Source organism: Lemur catta, chromosome 13 (genome assembly GCF_020740605.2).
Source record: "Lemur catta isolate mLemCat1 chromosome 13, mLemCat1.pri, whole genome shotgun sequence".
NCBI lineage: Eukaryota > Metazoa > Chordata > Mammalia > Primates > Lemuridae > Lemur > Lemur catta.
Genome location: NC_059140.1, coordinates 49,902,711 through 49,922,329, shown reverse-complemented (window position 1 = coordinate 49,922,329; position 19,619 = coordinate 49,902,711).

Genomic DNA, 19,619 nt, shown 5'->3' with positions numbered 1-19,619 from the left:
AAAGAAGTTCTTAAATCTGCCAGGGAAAGAAGAAAACCTGTTCAAGTCACATTTTGATTTTCGATTTGCATGTTAGAATCATCTAGCAACGTTATTTGCTTATCACTTTAAAATGCATTCATATTCAAGAAGATTACCTATTTCCTATTCATTATCTTGCTTATCTAAACAAGCATTACTGATAAAAGATATCCATTCTCTGCTTCAGTTACTCTTCACCCACTCCCCATCCCTATACTGAACTGAAACTCTGATGTATGATTCTAAATACTTCTCTTTTAATAAAATCATCTTTCTCTTTTATTAAATAAAAAAAAGATCTATTATCTTGTGTTAGTTTTCATTTTTTGTAATATTTGACCCTATGCATCATTCCATCATTCTTAAAATGTTATAATTTTGTGACTTCTATGATGGTTTATTTGGTAATTTCTTTCTTCAATCTTTTAAATTGGGCCTCTTTCTTTATTTCTTTATATTTTCACTAAGTCGTTTTTGCCACAATTGTTTAATATTTCTCTTCAGAATCTTTCTTTATAACATCATGTCTTTTTTGTTTTTGGATTTTGCCATCACGTTTCTTTTGACTTTCCAATGTACCTCTCAATTTGTAACCATTCTTCAAAGCACATTCTATGGGATAACTCTACAAAGATGCCATCTCAAGCTCAATTTAAAAACACATATAGTACTGTGAGCTAGGAAGACGTTACAAATATAAACTCATCTCGTTCTCATAAAAATCGCATAAAAGAGAGAGCATTCCCATTTTACAGATGAGTAAATTGAAGCATAGAATGATTAAATAACTTTTCCAAAATCACAGATCTAGTAAGCGGCATGGAGAAGACTGTGTCTCCAAAGTACATAATCTTAACTATGTGATAACTGAATTTTGAACACATTTGAGCAAAGGAGATGTTTCACTTAATTGTTTTATCTATTAAAGATACGAGGTATTTGTCCCTCAGGCTTGAAACTGTATAATTATGTGACAGTTTATATGCCTATGAAAAATCAGTAACTATATATTCTTGATTGTGCCTACAAAATGGTCTTCACAGCTCCTATGTTAGTCTCACATTACCACCAATGTAATTCTAAACCCTCACAACTCAAAAATATTTTGACAGGTTCTTCTAACATCCATCACTTCCCTTCCTCATTTCCTTTCCACTTTCTTCTGTTCCTTCCTTCCTTCCTTCCTCCTTTTCTTAGTATTTCTTTTACCACTTGCTTCCTGTTGCCTATGAGATGAATTTTGGCTTCCTTATCTAAGATACACAATATAAAAGCTTAGCTTCAGCCTTTAGATACTTATGTTGATCTCTGGTATTCATGTTTACTACTAAGTCTTTGCTCTAATTTTACCTCCTGTAGACCGTCTACTCTTGCCCTCACACCCACTCCTTGACGTTGCTAGCTCTGCTCTGTATCACAGAGCCTGCCTCCTATGTAGTTTGTGTTCCCCAGGCTACTATGTCAAATTACTTCAGCTCGATTCAGGCAATAGGAGGCACTAAAAAAAGGAAGCAAGATGGCAAGCTCTTTTTCCCTTTTCTCTGTCTTAGGCAGTTGCTGCTAAATTTCCCTTGTGTCTCCAGCTCCTTTCACTTCATCCAACTTCCACAAAGTAACCACAGGCCCTGAGCTCCAATAACATCACTAACTCCATTTATCATTTCAGTTTGAGAGTGATCAGAAGTTCATGTTGTTGCTAACCTCTGAATCCTTCAACAATCCCTTCTGCGGGTTTCTCATTCTTTTATCTCCTTTTTTTTTGTTCAGTATACTATGTTAAATTTTATCTATTTAAATATTTAGGATAGTTTTTTTGTTTTCCATCCTTAAAAGTAAGAGTAAACCAAGAAAAATCCTTTAAATATTACCTCGGCCGTTTATATTTCCTGACCTGGAGCTCACATTAGTACTATTTTTCTGAAACTCTTATAGCACTAATAGTCAAATCAACTTAATTCAGTATAGTTTAGTTCTTGTTACGGTATCTCTATAGTATTAGTTTGTGTTGCTGGTTAAGTGTTTAAAAACCTGCATGTAATGAAGGTCAAACATGGATTTACATTTTGAAAATATTATAGACAACACATTTAAATATAGAACCTCTGATTAATAATAATTAGTTCTCTTTATTTTCTGGTCTGTTACCATGAGAACATATAAAGGCCTAAATGAGAGTGGTCTTTACAATAAAAATAACTAGTGAATGGATGCAAGCAACAATGGGGAAACATATGAGAAATGATCAATAATCATTGAATTTCACTGAAGGAGACAGGCTTTTTCTTATTCTTTGTTCCTTCACATCTTTATTTTTACCTCATGTGGCTTATATTTCAATAAAGTAAGTAAAAAGAAAACATATTAAATAAGTATTATAGAAGAAAGTAAGAAGCAATATAAGGAAAATGAAAGCCAGGGAGGGGGATAGGGTGTGGTGAGGTGAAAGTTATGCTGGTGTGCAGAATACTGAAGAATTCAGACCTGGATGCAGATATGTACATGGGTGGCTCAGGGCCATAGTGAACTGGGGAGAAAGGATAGCTATGCAATCAAAGGTATGAATGGGAAGAGCCTCTGAAATCAACTTGACTCTTCTCATACTCTAAAAAAAAAAATGCAGAAATACATGCAATTGAAGATGAGATCTGGGGCACTTTCTAAAAAGAAATCCACAATAGATGAATGGTAGTTTCCTCAGAGGGTGAGATGATAGGATAATTCATCTGCCTGTAGTAGCAACTGTAAATAGGCTTTATACATTGAGCGCTTACTAGGCTCCAGGCACTATTTTAACTCTATTGACTTGATAAATTAAATGCCGACTATAATTCTATGAGGTCAGTGAGGTTGGTACTCTTATTGTCTCTATTAAAACTGAGAAAACTGAGTCACAGAGAGGGGTCAGCAACTTGATTAAGGTCAAATAACTAGAAAATAAAGTATCTGAGATTCGAACTCAGGTAGTTTGACTCTAAAGCTTGCACTTTACAGCCAGCTTCAGCCTGGCTCACCTATGGGGGAAAGTAACTATTAATACATTTGCCTTAGCCCTTAAATGTGATTTTTCTTTCTTTTTTTTGCACAGCTGTTCATTATGTTTGAAGTGCCTTTCGTGAAGATATTTATATGAGTGGTTCACAATCCTTAGTAGATCTCAGCTCAAATACCATCTCCTCAGGGAGGTATTTTCAAACCCCTCTATCTAAAATAATCCACTGTTCTCATCCCTAGTCATTCTTTATCACATTACTTACTTGATCGTGTTGGTGATATTATTGGTCTCTGAAATTATCTCATTAATTTTGGTTTCATATTTATCATCTTTCTACCTCTCCCACATACATTAAAATACAATCTACACAAAGAGAAAGGGAAGAAACTTTGTTTTTCATTGCTGTACTCCTATTGCCTAGAATATGGACCAGAACATGGCAGGTGCATAATAAGGAATTTTTAAATTGATAGATGGGTAAATCTTGTAGTCATATCTTCATTCCAAATCCCTGAGGATTTCAATCTAGATTTGCCCCAATTTTGACAAAGTTATAGTTTTTATTCTCTCATGCTAGATGGTAAAAATATCATGGCTTAATATATTTACTGGAAAAAATTATTCATGTTTGAAATGTGATGTTTGATTTATAACACCTCTTATAATAAACATATGATGCTTAATTTATTTGGAAACTAAAGATAGCATGGTGAGTGAAGGAATATGCAAAAATGAAAATTCTTACTGACTTTTTTGCTGTATGAAAAAACTATTAGAGATTTACAGAATAAGTATTTGTTCAAAATATTTAACTATTTAATTAACAATGTTAGTTTACTATTCAAATAACATTATATTACATTTGCATTGTAGTTCATAACTTATTATGTTTTTATATCTGTTATTTTGCATAATCCTAATTAAAATACATGATTAAATACACAAATATAGAGGATCTACCGTCCAACCTCTGTAGAATTTAGAATAAGAGTGCACAGGTGGGTATCTAGACCTTTCATGCAATGCTCCTCCAGGGTAAAGATTAGGATAGGTAAATACTCTGTAGGACTTCTTACCCCTACCCTATAGTTACAGTATGCACCAGAGGTCTCTAGTAGATTGCAGTGTAAATGTTAATGTGTATCTATCTCCCTTTGTAATACACCCAAGGGGTCTTCCCACTGAGAGATAAATATGTGCAACTCTCTAGACTATGGGAATGTTGATCTCTGCTAAGTTATGTTATTTAAGATGAAGACATATCTTAATGGAACTTTTGTTAATCATTCTAATGGTTTTCTGCAGATGGTTTATAACAATGACCAGTCTCTTATCTTTGTGTTATTTTGAGAGTTAGCTAAATCTTTGGATTTCTATTAATAAAAGCTAACATGTATAGACAATTATTGAAGGCTAGATACTATCTTATTTAATTTCCAGGTACTATTGGTGCAATTTAGATCCTAACTAATAGTGACAAAGAGCGTAAGGGACATAGCCCAAGGTCACACAGCTGTTAAGAGGCAAATCAAAGATTAAACCCAGTCCATCTACACCAGACACATAATTAAAAATACTATTCTAATGCCTCCCTAAAAATACAACTTACCATGCAAAGCTATGTACAGTTCTGTGAATCACCTGAACATACTGTCTAAGCAGCTTGACCTCTAGTGGACCTTTAGCTGTTTTTAAACACTGACAAGGAGAGGCCAGGTTAATAAGGGCACATTGGGGTTTCTATTAATATCTGGAGTTTCATAAATGAGAATAAGTGTGGCAAGAGATGATAGTAGAGAGGTAGTAGGGACAATACCATATAAAAACTTGAAAGTCATTTTAAGATTTTTTCATTTTATTCTAGTTACAATAGGGCCACCAAGAGGAACTAGACATTTGGGCAGTGGCAAAAACTGAGAGGAATTGCTACTGAAATTGTGAAGAGGAAAAAGTAAGAAGGTTGATTTTAGGAATATTCCATTATATAGGTGTGTATCATTTTGTGTCCAAACAAGATAGAGAAAGCACACAATTTAAACAGGGCACATTTAATATAAAGTATTATTAACTCTAACAGGGCATTAGAATAATGAGATAGGAAAATAAAAAGAAGTATACAAAATTCTAAAAACTGGTGAATAATATATGTAGGAGATCACCACTACCCCTAGGAATAAGATAGACACTAAGGAAGAATCTTTACCCCCTACCTCCAGGGTTGACTGAGATCCAGATCTGGTTGGAGAGGGCACAGGTATGAATCACTGAATACCCAGAAGTTGCTGTGTTTCCGCAAACACATAATTTTCTGGGAATCTATCCTTTAGAACTTGCCAAAAATATTCTCAAAGTTGTCTATGAAAGTTGTTCACGTGGAGATGCCTCACTGTTGCCACTTCACAACAGTAACACTCCAAAGTGCTGGCAGCCACAAATCCAATGGGGGAGATACAAGAAGAATCTAATGGCCACTGAATGCCGCTGGCTCCCTTACACAACAAGGGCCAGATAATGGAGGAGCCTGCCGAGCAAGCACAGGACAGCCAGACGGCAATAGCCCTTTGCCAGTTACAATGTCTTTTCACACCCTCTACCGACAAAGCTTAGCTTTATTCAAGCTAGAAAAGGAAAATAATATTTAACAGCCTTGTTTTCTTTTTAACAAAGCAGGAAAAAAGGGTAAGTTTGGAGTTACAGAGGCTGACGAGTCCCAAGATCTGCAGGCAGCAAGCCAGAGACCCAGGAGAGCTGATGGTGTAAGTTCTAGTCCAAGTCTGAGTCTGAAGGCAGGTAAAGACTGATGTCTGCTCAAAGGCAGTCAGGCAAAGAGAACAAATTCTTCCTCACTCAGTCTTTTTATTCTATTCAGGCCTTCAATAGATTGGATAAGGCCCACCCACATTGGGAGGGTGATCTAATTTACTGAGTCTACTGATTCAAATGTTAATCTTACAGACACACTCAGAATAATGTATAACCAAATATCTGGACACCTGATGGCCCAATCAGGTGTAATACAAACAACGACCATCACATCAATTAAATGCTAAAAAAAAAAAATTACTATCCTAGACTGTGGTCTTCCACTTACAACCAAGATGACGTAAAAGGCATTTAATCCTTCCTCTTCTCTGAAAGAACAACAAAAATTGGGCAAAATATATAAATATATGAAACAATGGCTTCTAAGAGACTAGATATTGAGCCTTGAAAAAAAAAAAAAAAGACAGTGCTTCCAAAGAAAACAAAAACAAATGAGGTAAACCCCAATGTTACCCCCACTCACTACCTTGAGAGAGTTTCAGGGCTGCCATACAAAGGGGAGAATGCAAGTTGAGCCTAGTGTGATCTCTCTGACTTGAGTAAATGAATTTGAATGATTATGGAGACCAAGGTAACTAGAGTACATATTTTTTTCTTTTTTTAAATTTAAGAAAAAATTTTTTCTCTTTTTTCTATGCTTTTTTTTCTATTCCAAAGCCCTGGGTCTAAAGGTAACTAGTGTTTAGAGTATCTTAGAAGAGAGATACTCAAGGAAAGAACTGGAGAGATTTGCAAAAGAATCTCCTCTGGCATTCAGCAGAGTACTAATCAGGGTATGTGTGTGAGAAAAAAGGTTCAAAATGAAGAATAAACCACCTGAAAGGACTAGAAGTAACAGTGTCTGATGTTCACACAAAATTTAAAATAGAGGTCATTCTGTCCAGTCAGAATACCTCATAATTCATGGGACATTTGGAAAAAAAAAATCAAGCCAAGTTGTGATTCAATCATGGGAAAGAATTTTCCCTAAATTAAACACTGGTCTTGTCTCATCTAACACATTTTTTCTAACATATAGTCATTTATTCATGTCTCCCTTTATGCAAGTCAATGAAGCTTCATTATTTTCTTCATAAAAATCCTGTATACTTCTTGTTAGGTTTATCTCTCTCTTTTGTTTTATTTCATTTGATTTAGGGGGTACAAGTGGTTTTTTGTGACTGGGATGAATTGTACAGTGGTGAGATCAGGGCGTTTAGTATTCTTGTCACCCAAACAGTGTACATTGCAGTCAATAGGTAATTTTTTATCCCTCACCTCCTTCCTAACCTGCCACCTTCTGAGTCTCCAATGTCTATTATATCACTCTATATGACCATGCATACCCATCACTTAGCTCCCACTTATAAGTGAGAATATGAGTTACTTGTTTTTCTGTTCCTGAATTACTTTACTTAGGATAATGGCCTCCAGTTCCATCCAAGTTGTGGCAAAAGACACTATTTCATTCCTTTTTTATGGCCAAGTAGCAGCACCCTGGATATTTTGGGCTGGATATTTTTCTTCATGGGATGCTTAGCAGCATCTTTCACCTCTTTATTATAGATACTAGTAGTACCATCTTCTAAACCCCCACAGTCATGATAACATGTTCTTTGAGATGGGGGAATTACTATAGGTGGAAAATTGATATAGTCGATGTCAAAAGCTCTGAAAACAGAATAAAGTGTTCCATTGAAAAATGGACAAAATAATTTAAACAGAAATTTTACCAAAACAGATACGTAGATTGCAAATAAGCCCATCAATAAATATTCAACATAATATTTGTTAGGGAAACATAAATGAGAACCATAAAGATATATCACTGCAACTCTATTAGAATGATTAAAATTAAATAGACTGATCATAGTATGTATTAATGAGAATGAGAATCAAATGGAAATTTCTTACAATGCTGGTCAGAAGGTAGAATGGCACAGTCACTTTGGAAAACAGTTGATTAGTTTCTTAAAAATTCAAACATACATCTACCATAAAATTCAGTCATTCTACTCCGCAATTATTTCCTAAAAGGAATTTCCTGACACAAAACATAAATGTTCATAGCATCTTTTTTTGTAATAGAAAAATAAGTAAAATAGAAAAAAAATAAAAAACAAGGAAACAAGTCTAATATTCATCAATAGGTAAGTGTATCAAAGAATCACAGTAGAATGAAATACTACTTTACAATAAAAAGGAATTGACTATTGATATCTATAACATGTTTGAATCTCAAAAAAGCATGCAGAATGAACAAAGCAAAACATGAAACACTGAAGAGTATATGATTTTATTTATATAAAACTCTAGATAATGCAAACAAATAGATAGCACCAGAAGATAAGTCAGTGATTGGCTAGGGAGGGAGTAATATGAAGGAGGAGTATTTTGAGGGCTAGGAGAGGAATTTTAAAAGAATACAAGGAAACTTTGGGGGCTATGAAGAAAACTGGATTTGGTGATTATTTCATGTGTGTATACATACATCAAGTCTGACTAAATTGCAGTTTAAAAAAATATATAGTTCATTGTTTATCATTTTGCCTTAATAAAACTATTTTTAAAAATCCTAAAGTATAAGAATTCAAGACCAGAAACTCCGTTGCAAGATATGGCATGCAATAATGTAGATTGGTTATATGGCAAGAAAGATGCTCATGGATTAGATTTGAGGGAAAAAAATCAAAGTGAGGTGAGAAGAAAATTTGTCTCAATTCAAACACCTTGAGAACCAAATAGGATTATAATAATTCTCGTTTGATGGGAGCGATATTTTGGGGGAGTATTAAGTTATAATAATAAATTTTGTCTTTGGTAATTCCTACGTACCAGCATTTCTATAGCTTTCATATCAAGAGCTATGCCTGAGGGAACAGATTATAGGAGGTTTTTGCATAAGGAGAAAGGAATATTCCTTTATACATTAATAAGGATTGTGAAGCTTATTGCCCTCTTGTAAAAAGAAAATATAAAGAAGATTTAATTGCCTCCTATAAGGAGGAGGAATTTGGAAGTTTACCATCTTTCCACAGAAAATTAAGAAAAGGACCAATAAAATACAGATCAGTTTGCAGGGGCTGTGGGGGGGGGTGGTGGGTCATAAGCACTTGCCCTTACTTAGGGTCAGGTGGAAAGAACATAGCAAAAATATCCAAATAGGAATGTGAGAACCCAAGAATCTTATTTGGTCTGATATAACTTGTGCCTTGGCATAAATTAGAGATGTTGCAGCCCATAGAAAAACTCTGACCATAAATGATGCCCAACATGGCATGGAGTTATAGTACTGCTTTGGCAGAAGTCAGTGGAGGAGTAAGCAGAAATCAGAATTTCTTGTGTGATTGTTGAGAGAAAGCAGACATGTCGGTGGGCCCTTAGAGATTGCGGAGAATGCTACAGAATGTACAGTGGGAAACGCAATGACCTTACAGTAAGGTGCCAACAGTCGTCAGCATCTTCAGATGGAAACAGTCATTCCTCAGGAACTAATAATATTTTCAGGCCAGATTCTTGATAAGTACAAGAATATAGAGATCACCATGAGGTCCTGAATCCTCTTTCTCTAGTAGATTTAAGAGTCTCTCTACATCCAGACTCCGAAACTATCTTGGAGAGGATCAAGATAAAGGTAAAGAGTACCCAAACCAGACCAAATCATCATCCAAAGAGACAACTTGAACTAGAAGACATTATAATTGTATAAATTGTTAAATTAAAGGAAAATAAATAATATTAAAATAATTAACAGAGACATTTTTCAGGATGATTACATTAGTTAACACAAGAGATAATATACTGTCTTTGCAAATCTGAGCACAGTATTTACAGATTTTAACCCTAGTACATCATTTTAGTAAATAACTTGATGTGAAACAATAGAACATGTGACTCCAGCTATAATGACTGGAACAATGGAGAAAGAATAAAGCCAAGCATTGGGAGCCTATGCCAGTAAATCAGGGTGAAGATGAAGGTAATTTTAAATATGTACTGAATTTGTTTCAATGCAATAAAAAATAGCATAAAAATTTTTCAGCTGAAAAATGGTATTTATTTTCTTTCAAATGGTGCTTATCTTTAATAACATTTTTAAGTCTACTCTCTAGCATGGAAATTTAACACACCATCCTTTGTCAATGGACAAGGGTCTTTCATAAATATTCCCTAAACACTCTTGCAATATTCAAGGTAATTTTCTTTAAATGGCAGAGCAAATATCTGAATCCACTTTCTTAAAATCAGCTTAAATTTCAGCAGGTCTGAAAAAAGAACAGATTTGTACTTGAATAGTTTCCAAGCACTCTGTTTAGTTCCGCATGTGCTTCAATTCAATTTCATGGCAATTTCATAAACAGGTTGTATTTTAATCCACTGTGCTATTAAACTGATAGCTATCACTTTTTCTTTGAGTGTAGTAGTATAAGTTTACAATGCAAATTTTAAAAAGAGAATATTTTTAGAGGCTGTGTAGTTTGAATAGTTGCTCAATCAATCTTCAATTTTTTTCCTTCTGACAATGTAATGATTTGGGGTTGCTGTTTTTTACTGAGAGATATTGCTCTTTTCACATTTTTAATAATCTCATTTATAAGCTGAGTGCATTCACTTAGCTGGATTACTGTTAGAAAGGTTGAGAGGTGGCTACTTGAACTAAAACTCAGAGTAGTTATTACATGTGATCATTAAACGAGAGAAAGGAAGAGAAAGCTTAACAGGAAGCTCTGTGCTGTTAGAGATTTTCAACATATTTGAAAAATATCTCTATTTTATTTCCTCATGTTATTTCTACTCTGTTCCAATGTTATAAATAAATAAATAAGGATTTTATTTTTAAATATTTTTCTTTTACTGTGAAAAATACAGTATAACAGTGAAAATGGAATTTTCTTAACACATAAGCAATTAGTATTTTTGTTATTTCATACATAATACAGCATTATTACAAAACTGTATATAATCAAAATTATTGTTTACCAATGATCCAATTCAAAATTGAATTGAAAGCAAATGCACAGGCATTTGTTATATTAAAAATAATATCCAAGTTTCAATGGCAATCTTTTTATCTGAAATAGTTATATATGTCTATTAAACCTAGTTTACATTTTCCAGAAAAAAAATTATATATTTTTCCAGACTGATGACATTTGATATTAAAGCATAGAATTAGAAACTATCGTATCACCAAATATACCAACTTGAAAATCTACGTGACTTGGTTAAGAAAATAAAAATGTTAACAAGGTCTTAAATATTCTATCTTTGACAAAATTAAACCCTTTCTTCAGTTAAAATACAATGAGTTTACAGAATTAATTTATACAAACTAGTAAGTAGGCATATATCTCTTTGAAATCCTGATTTCATTTTCTTTGAATATATAACCAGTAGTAGGATTGTTGGATCTTATAGTTTAACTCTGAAATTACTCACTGTTTATACACAAGATCACACTGCCCATGGACTGATTCCAGCTATTAATAATAACTGATCCTGTCAGGGTTACTGCATTGTAGTCTGACTAACCCCCCATCCCCCCATCCCCTCCCCAGCCTCTTCCAACATTCCCATCATTTCCCCTAGTAGACCTCGTGAACCACTTCCATATATCCTGCCTTGGTATTGGCTTCTCAGAGTACCTGAATAAGCATGAGATTATTTTATTCTCTTAAAGTTTGGCCACATATTTACATTTTCTCTTGCTCTTAATTATTCCCTCAATCTCTGAGCTACCATCTTGTATCATTCCTTTCTTTCTGCAATACACCTATTAATATTACACATTCTTCTAGAGACAGATGCTAGAAGTTTATGTTTGCCTGAAAATATACTTGTGTATTGCAATCTTCTGTTGGAATAGATACATTTTATTGCCATGGCTTGTCATTTAGTATCTTCTTGTTTCAAGCAGTTGTACAACTATTAGATTCTATCTCATGACATATTGTACTGTTCCTTTCTCAGATGCTTAAACACAATTTAAATGATATTCTTGTCTCTGTCATGGCTAGATGAATAAAAGTACTCAGACTTTGTATAAGTTCAATGCTGTTTCATTCAAGAATTAATTCTTTCTTCACTTTAGTTATTAAATTAACATTGGCCTAATGCAAAACCTACAGGAATTTTTTTCACACATGCAGTTTCAGATTCTCACAAGGGAATTCTTGTCCCAAACAGCAACATCTATGGAGAAGTGAGGACAAACATCCTGTTTTGTAATAGAAACCAGGTGCCATAACTTTGATCATGTTTGATGCATAAACACAAATTGGGCAAACTCTAGGGAAAAGAAGTTTTCTATTTGTGAACATTAAACTTTTCTTTTTTTCCTAAAGACTTGGAGTTCAACATTTATGTAGTAAAATTCCTCTACATGCTTCCTTGAGGGTTCTTAAAATTATTGCTTTTCCTTTGGAACAATCTTGACACTTTTTGTAATATTGACAATTTTATTACAGAAAAATCATCTTCATTCTCAAAATGTATGCAGTTTTCCTTCATATTTTAAGGAAAATTTTGTGGTATACAGAACTCTGGATTATTCCTTTTAGCACTTGAAAGAACTTACATCCATAAATGCTATATTTAATTTTTCTATTGAGAAGCCAGCTTTCATTCTTCTTGAGGCTGCTTTAAAACATACGAGTCTTTTTTATTTAGCTCCCTTTAAGATTTTCTTGTGTTTACTTTGTTTGTTTGTTTGTTTGTTTGTTTGTTTTCAGACAGAGTCTCTCTCTGCCCCCCAACCCCACCCCAGGCATCATCATAGCTCACTGCAACGTCAAACTCCTGGGCTCAAGCAATCCTCCTGCTTCAGCCTCCCCAGTAACTGGGAGTACAAGCTCACCACTATGCCCGGCTAATTTTTTCTATTTTTAGTAGAGACAGGTCTCACTCTTGCTCAGGCTGGTCTTGAACTCCTCAGCTCCAGTGATCCTCCCACCTGGGCCTCCCAGAGTGCTAGGATTATAGGTATGAACCACTGCACCTGACCTTGTATTTACTTTTTTTTCTTTTAATTATTTTTTAAATTTTTATTTATTTCTTTATTCAGCATATTACGGGGGTAAAAATGTTTAGGTTACATATATTGCCTTTGCTCCATCCAAGTCAGAGCTTCAAATGTGTCCATCCCCCAGACGGCGCACACTGCAGCCTCGCTTTCCCCCCTCCCACCTGCCCAACACCTGATGAATGTTACTACTACATGAGCACCTAAGTGTTGATCAGTTAATACCAATTTGATTGATGTACCTTTTTGGTTGTGTTCTCCTGAAGTAAAACTTGAGAGAATGATTTTTGTACAAGTCATTTATTGTGAGAGTGTTCTCAAGAGAAGGAGAGTGAGTGAAGCAAGACAAGGGATCAGTATCTGGGGGAAAGCCTATCAAAGAATGTGGTGTCCACTGCACTATATCAGCCTGATATTCCAGGAAGCCCTGCAGCATTAATTGCACCACTGAATTGGCTCCACCATCAGGTAAGATTTTGAAACCCAGCCATTTCTATCCCCACAACCTAGGTCAGGCAGTCATTACATGAAGGTTTCTATTGTGAGAAAGAGGTAATCCCCTGAGTTAATTGGTTCCCTTTTATCTGAGGGCAATTATCTGGAGAAGGGGCAATTTTAAGCAAATGGCAAGCGCAACTCACAGTAGGGTGGATATCTGGGTACCAGCTTGGTAACTGGAAGAAGATTAGGGTATATAATTACAAGTACAGTGTGCTTAGTTGTGATATTCTTTGTTTTTGTCCAAGTTAGAGTTTATAGTGCCTTTTGAGTTTGTGTCTTGGAGTCTATGAGGAGTTTTGGAATGTTCTTATAAATTATCATTATTATTATTATTTATATTGGTTCAGTTCCATTCTATCACTCTGTTCTACTCCTAGGACTTCAATGACTTGTTTATTAGAACTTTTCATTATATCAGAAATATCTCTTATGTTATTTCCTCTACTACAATTCTTTTGCCCTCAGTATAAAAGTTTTCTTCTCACCTAGTTGTATATTTAAAAGTTATTTTTGCACGTATTTCTAATCTGGTATTTGCTTAGAGGTTTAATACTTAATTTGTGTTGCTGCATTTGTATGTGCTCAGATTTTTTATTCCATTTACAGGTTCCATTTTCTGCTGAAAGTTTTTGAACTTGCTTTTAATTCCTTGAATCTATTAATCACAAATATTTCATAGCACTTACAGAATAATTACATTATCTGGAAATCCTGTGTGCATATTTATAATTTTTTGCTTTTTTATTGTTTTTTTTTCACTTAAATTATGTTTTCTTACATTGCATGGTTGTTTTTGAATGAGTATAAGACATTACATCAGAAAAAATGTAGATAATTTGAGGGTTAAAAAATGTTATCTCACTCCAGAAAATTTAGTTTTGTTTCTAGTGATCTGTATGATGGTACTTGCAATTCTAGATCATAGTCAACAGAAAATTTCTAAGATTTGAATATGAGTTCCAGTCTCTGTGAGAACTAGTCTATATCACATTCATTGTCATTCCTAGAGTGTAGCATTTTCAAGTATAGACTGAAGTCTAGGAAGAGTCTGAACTCTAATTTTTGTTCTTTTTGCTCCATGAGTCTGCTAAGGCACATAGTCTCTTAGCTACTGTTGTTAAAATGGCAAATTCATCAAGAGGAATACATTCCCAAATGTGGACTCACCTCTGTGAACATTTCTGATCTATCGGATTAGAGGTTGACCCCACAAATCCTCCTTACCTTGGTAGTTCTCAAAGGCACTTAAAGAGATAATTTTCTTATTGTGTCAAGTTTTTACAAATGTGCTAAATGGCAATTTAGTCTAAAAGTTCCTTGCTGAAAATCAGTGCTCTATAGTACCATACTGATACAGCAAGTGTTCTTTAGCTTTGGTAGCCATGTATGGTGTGTCACACTCCTCAAGGAATCACACCACAGCATCAACAGTGATTCTGACACCTGGCAGGAAACTATGGATCCCCAAAAGATAACACATAATGGTCTGGTAGTAATTCCATTTGCTATTAATGGCATATGGAAAATGGTTCTTAGCTTGGTCTATTTTTAACAATAAGGAGCTCATAAGCAAAAATTTGCATGTCTATATTAATATGATTTCACTTGCACATATGGCTGGCAAACTTAATGTCACTTTTATTACACAAGTAGCATGTTTTATAAAGAAAACAAATTGCATTCTTCAGCATCATCAAAAATGACTCTTTGTTCAATTTTAAACTGTAGTGAGATTTTTGACTAGCATATAAGAAGCAAAAGTAATTACTGTACTTCAACTTGTGCCTAGTAGTATTTTTTTAGCTTCACAGCTGGTTAATTAAGTCTGAGGTACACTCAGTGAGGATTCTATAAGAAAGGAGAGAACCAATTCTATAGAACTATAGAGACTGCAGGAAAGACGATGTGATGCCTATAGAGTTCTTATGTATGAAAAATTGTCATAAATAAATAACACTGCCACATGGGGTCCTAAAATAAAAATAAAATGTCTTTCAAAAATCCTTTATTAAGAAATTTTTTTATCAAGACTTTTCATTTCAATAAAAGGTAGCAAAAAATTGTTTTATGATTCTTTTTTAATTCTCACATATAACAAAGCCAACAGTTTCTTAACCAGCATCCTATGCAGAGATGAAAAGATGGTAATGCTTTCTCTTGCATATGTCTAACAATGATAAAACCCACTTAAGTAAATATACTCTGGATTCTTAATAAGACAGTTTGACATTAAATCTCCTTAGATTATTCTTTACAATTATGCTTTAACGATAGACCAGTTCTGAATTGAGCAAAGTTAGTTTTGAGAAATACTGATAATCCACTGGCAAATAAAGTTTGTTTATATGATATTAAAACACATACTATTCAGATACACAGCTGTGGAATATGGTTAATGTAATTTCATATTTTGGTGAAAATTTAAAAGAACAGTTATTTTACACTAAGAGAAGAATCATTATCAGATAAAGTTTTGAAAATTATTATTTCATTTATATAATACAAATATATACAACAGGACATATCAATTATGTTTTAAAGAGTCAATATTCAAACAGTGCTCATTAATTTTATGCAAAGGTTTGCCATTTCCATGCTCTTTATTCCTGTCCATGACCATGTTTCATTCTGAGAATATTTCCTTTAGTCCTTCCTTCAGGTAAGGTTTTCTAGTGACAAATTTTCTCTGATGTATTTGATTAAAAACTTATTTACTTCACTTCATTTTGAGGGATATATTTGCTGGGTATAGAATTTCAGGTAGGCTAATATTTGAAATTTTAAATAACTCCACCAATTTGCTTCCAAATTCCATCCATTCGTTGAGAAGTTGGCTATTATTCTTACTATATTGCTCTTTTATTTATATTCTTGTCTGTCTACTTTTAATTTTTCCTCTTTAACTCTACTTTTTAGCACTCTTACCACATTGTTTGAATTTTGCCAAGTTTTTCAAATCTGAGTTGAAATATTTCATTAGTTTATAAAACAACGATCATTATTTTTTTAAATACTTTTTTTTTGCATTATTTCTCTCCTCTCCTTGTGGAATACAATTACACGAATATTAACCTGGCAGTTACCCTTGTGTCTCTACTGCTCTTTTCCAATATGTTTTGTTTTGTTTTGTTTCACTCTTGCCACTTTGTTTTGAAAATTTTCTATTGACCATTTTCTGTTTCTATGATCCTGCCTTTGAGTGTGACTTACCTACTTTTAATTTCAGCTAATGAGTTCTTAATTTTAGACTAAATATTTTGTATTTTACAATCACAATTGGATTTAAATCCATAATTGGATTCTAATTCTCCAGTGAAATTTTCCACCTTTTCATTTATTTTCTGTAACATTTTAACCCCAGTTATTTTAAAATTCTTATCAGCTCACTCTAATGTCTGGATCATTGTGGATTTTTTGGATTGTACCTTTTTTCTCCTTCTTATATTCAATTTTGTGGTCTTGTTTTCTTTGCATGTCTAATGTATTTTAACAAATAACAAAATTACGTATAAAACATCAGGACTTCATATAAAAATCATGTCATGAAGATATTCAAAGTAAAATAAATATGTATTATAAATTTAAAATATTATTACACATTCCCTATATTTTATAAGCATATGTATACGAATACATAAGCATGAAATACATCTGGCCAAACGGTAAAGTGGATAATATCTGAGAAAGAAGCAAGCACCTAGATTCGAGAACTTTAACTTTTCTGTCTGTAAGATCAATATTTTTAAAGAGATTATTTATTTTTGGTAAGTACTTTTATTTTCAATGTCTAAATATTATTTGTCAGTAGCAATATATATTTTTGTCAGTAGAAGACTAGAAAAAGGAACATTTTTCTTATTCTGAAAATGTTGAGTTTATATTCTGCTTTTCAAAAAAAATAGTAAACCAATTTTCATGTCCATCTGCAGTCCATATAGGAGTTTATAAGAATTTATAAGAGTTTCTGCAGATATATTAAAATTTAAAATATGACCTGATTTACCATACAAATTTCAAAATGGCCATACCTTTATATTGATTGTAGATTTCTTAATTTCATAAGCCAATTTTAATCCTTCATTTATTGTTAAGCAAGCTGGGGAGCAGAGAATTTAAGGACTTTTTAATTATAATGACTCTTTAATTTCTCCTTTACTTATTCCTTCTGTGTTTACTCTACTTACCACTATGCCGCTAGGAGCTCCATGAGTACAAGGTTTCAACATTTATTTAATACATTTTTCATGGCTAGTAAAGTGCCTAGACTTTAGGAAGTGATTGGTAGATACCAGTGAATAAAAACACAGATATGTGACATTACTTTTGTACTCTGCTTAACATCTCTTAAATTCTGAAGTAATAGTTTTCCAAATTCAGGGCCTTCATATATGCTGCCAATTTTGCATTAAATTATCTTTATTCTGAAAAGCTAATTTATTCTAAACCTCAAGTCTCAGTTTAAATGTTATCTCACAAAAAGCTCACTAATTTCTCAATATAAGGTATTTCAACACTTGTTATATTGTTTTATACTTTCCTTTAAACAATTATACATATGTACACACACATCATGTGCTTTCTTGTTTATTGTTAGTCTCCCATATTATACTGTAAGTGACTTATGAGTAAATGTGTTGACTAATTTATTTATTATTTTATTCTCAGCACCTATATTGGAAGAGTGGTGCTTTAAGCTGAAAAGTTCCATCTAGGTATTCTGGTTATGATATGGAACTAGCTTTTCTGTAAAAACAACTTATATTTGTGTATGATAGAATGTTTATCCCAAATGTTCTGCTTTTCATAACTATATCTGTATTTGCCAACAAGCTCTGTTTGCACTGACAACACAACATTTAAAACCAGGAATACCACTTACAGTTCTCAGCAATTCTTCTTCGTTAATTGCCAGTGCCACTCAAAGAGAGTCAGGGGTTCAAGACTTAATGCTCTAATAATGCCGTACATCCCAAAGTGAGTCATTTACAATGATACCGCATCATCAGTAAAACGAATCGAGATATCCTATACATTATGGTGAACAGTTCCAAATCTCATCTCCCTACAGCAATCCCAGGGAAATGAAGCCGAATAAAACAAATCCTGATTTTTCACATTTACTATTATTAAAGAAAAGAACAAAGTAGTGCCAAGGGGAATGAAAGAATAAAGCCATGGCTATTCGGTTGTGAAGAAAGTAAATTAATAAAACTAACCTCATTTCTTTTGTACATTCTTTCAGTAGATGCCCCTGGAGAATAATTCTCTTTATGGAATAGAATAAGGATAGGGGATGAACTTTGCAGCTTTGTAATGGGCTCTTTTTTTAGTAACATTTGCACTTGATGTGTCACAATGAACTAATATGTCACCTTATTTGCCATCTGAGGCTTGATTTCCTATGGGCTATTCCTTTTTTATAATGTTTACTAGAAACTTTGGTACATATTATACTCTAATTAAATGTACGATACAAAAATGTTATCAGAGGGAAGAGTAAAAACAATCCTGTGAGTATATTCAAGAGAATTCTTTAAATCTTTAAAATATATATAATACTCTTGGCTCATGTGAAATATTAAATCCACATTTGCTATTGCTGTGCAAAAATTAATACAATAAGGTAGAAAAGTTGCTATCCACTATGACAAAAGGCACAACCTCTAGGCTATTCATCTACCACGAGGAGGATTTTTCATTTCAATGGCTAGCTGAATGATGTATGTGCAGATAAAATGCCCTTGCTTTTAGTTTGTTTTCAGTGGAATAAGCTATGCATAATTTTTTAAAGAGAAAACATCTTAACCTCTACTGATGTTTCCAATTTAAATTTTAGATTTTTTGTTTGTTTTTCTTGTGCTGTGAAGTTTTGGTAGGACTAATAGCATGGAGTTAAAATATGTGGTTTCAATCCTAAGACTTTTACTACTTTTGAAATTCTTTACCTTGAATAAATCAGACTATTCCAATATCACTTTACACTACTGTAAAATAGGATAATACTGCTTATATTATAGCATTTTTTCAAAGCCAGTAAGGTAGCTAAAAGTTCTGAAAACAAATCTTGGTTTAATGAATATGAATCAGTCTTCCCACTTCATTCTTCCTCTCTTGATAATTATTTTTCCTCAAACTATTTCATTTTTTCACTACATTCATTATTTAACCAGTCTTAGATGCAAACACCAATTTTTAATTTTGTTTCTATTAAGTATTTTATGACATTAAATAATAACAGTGAATAAAGGTTTGTGTGGAATGCTTATTTAAAGAGTGCTTACT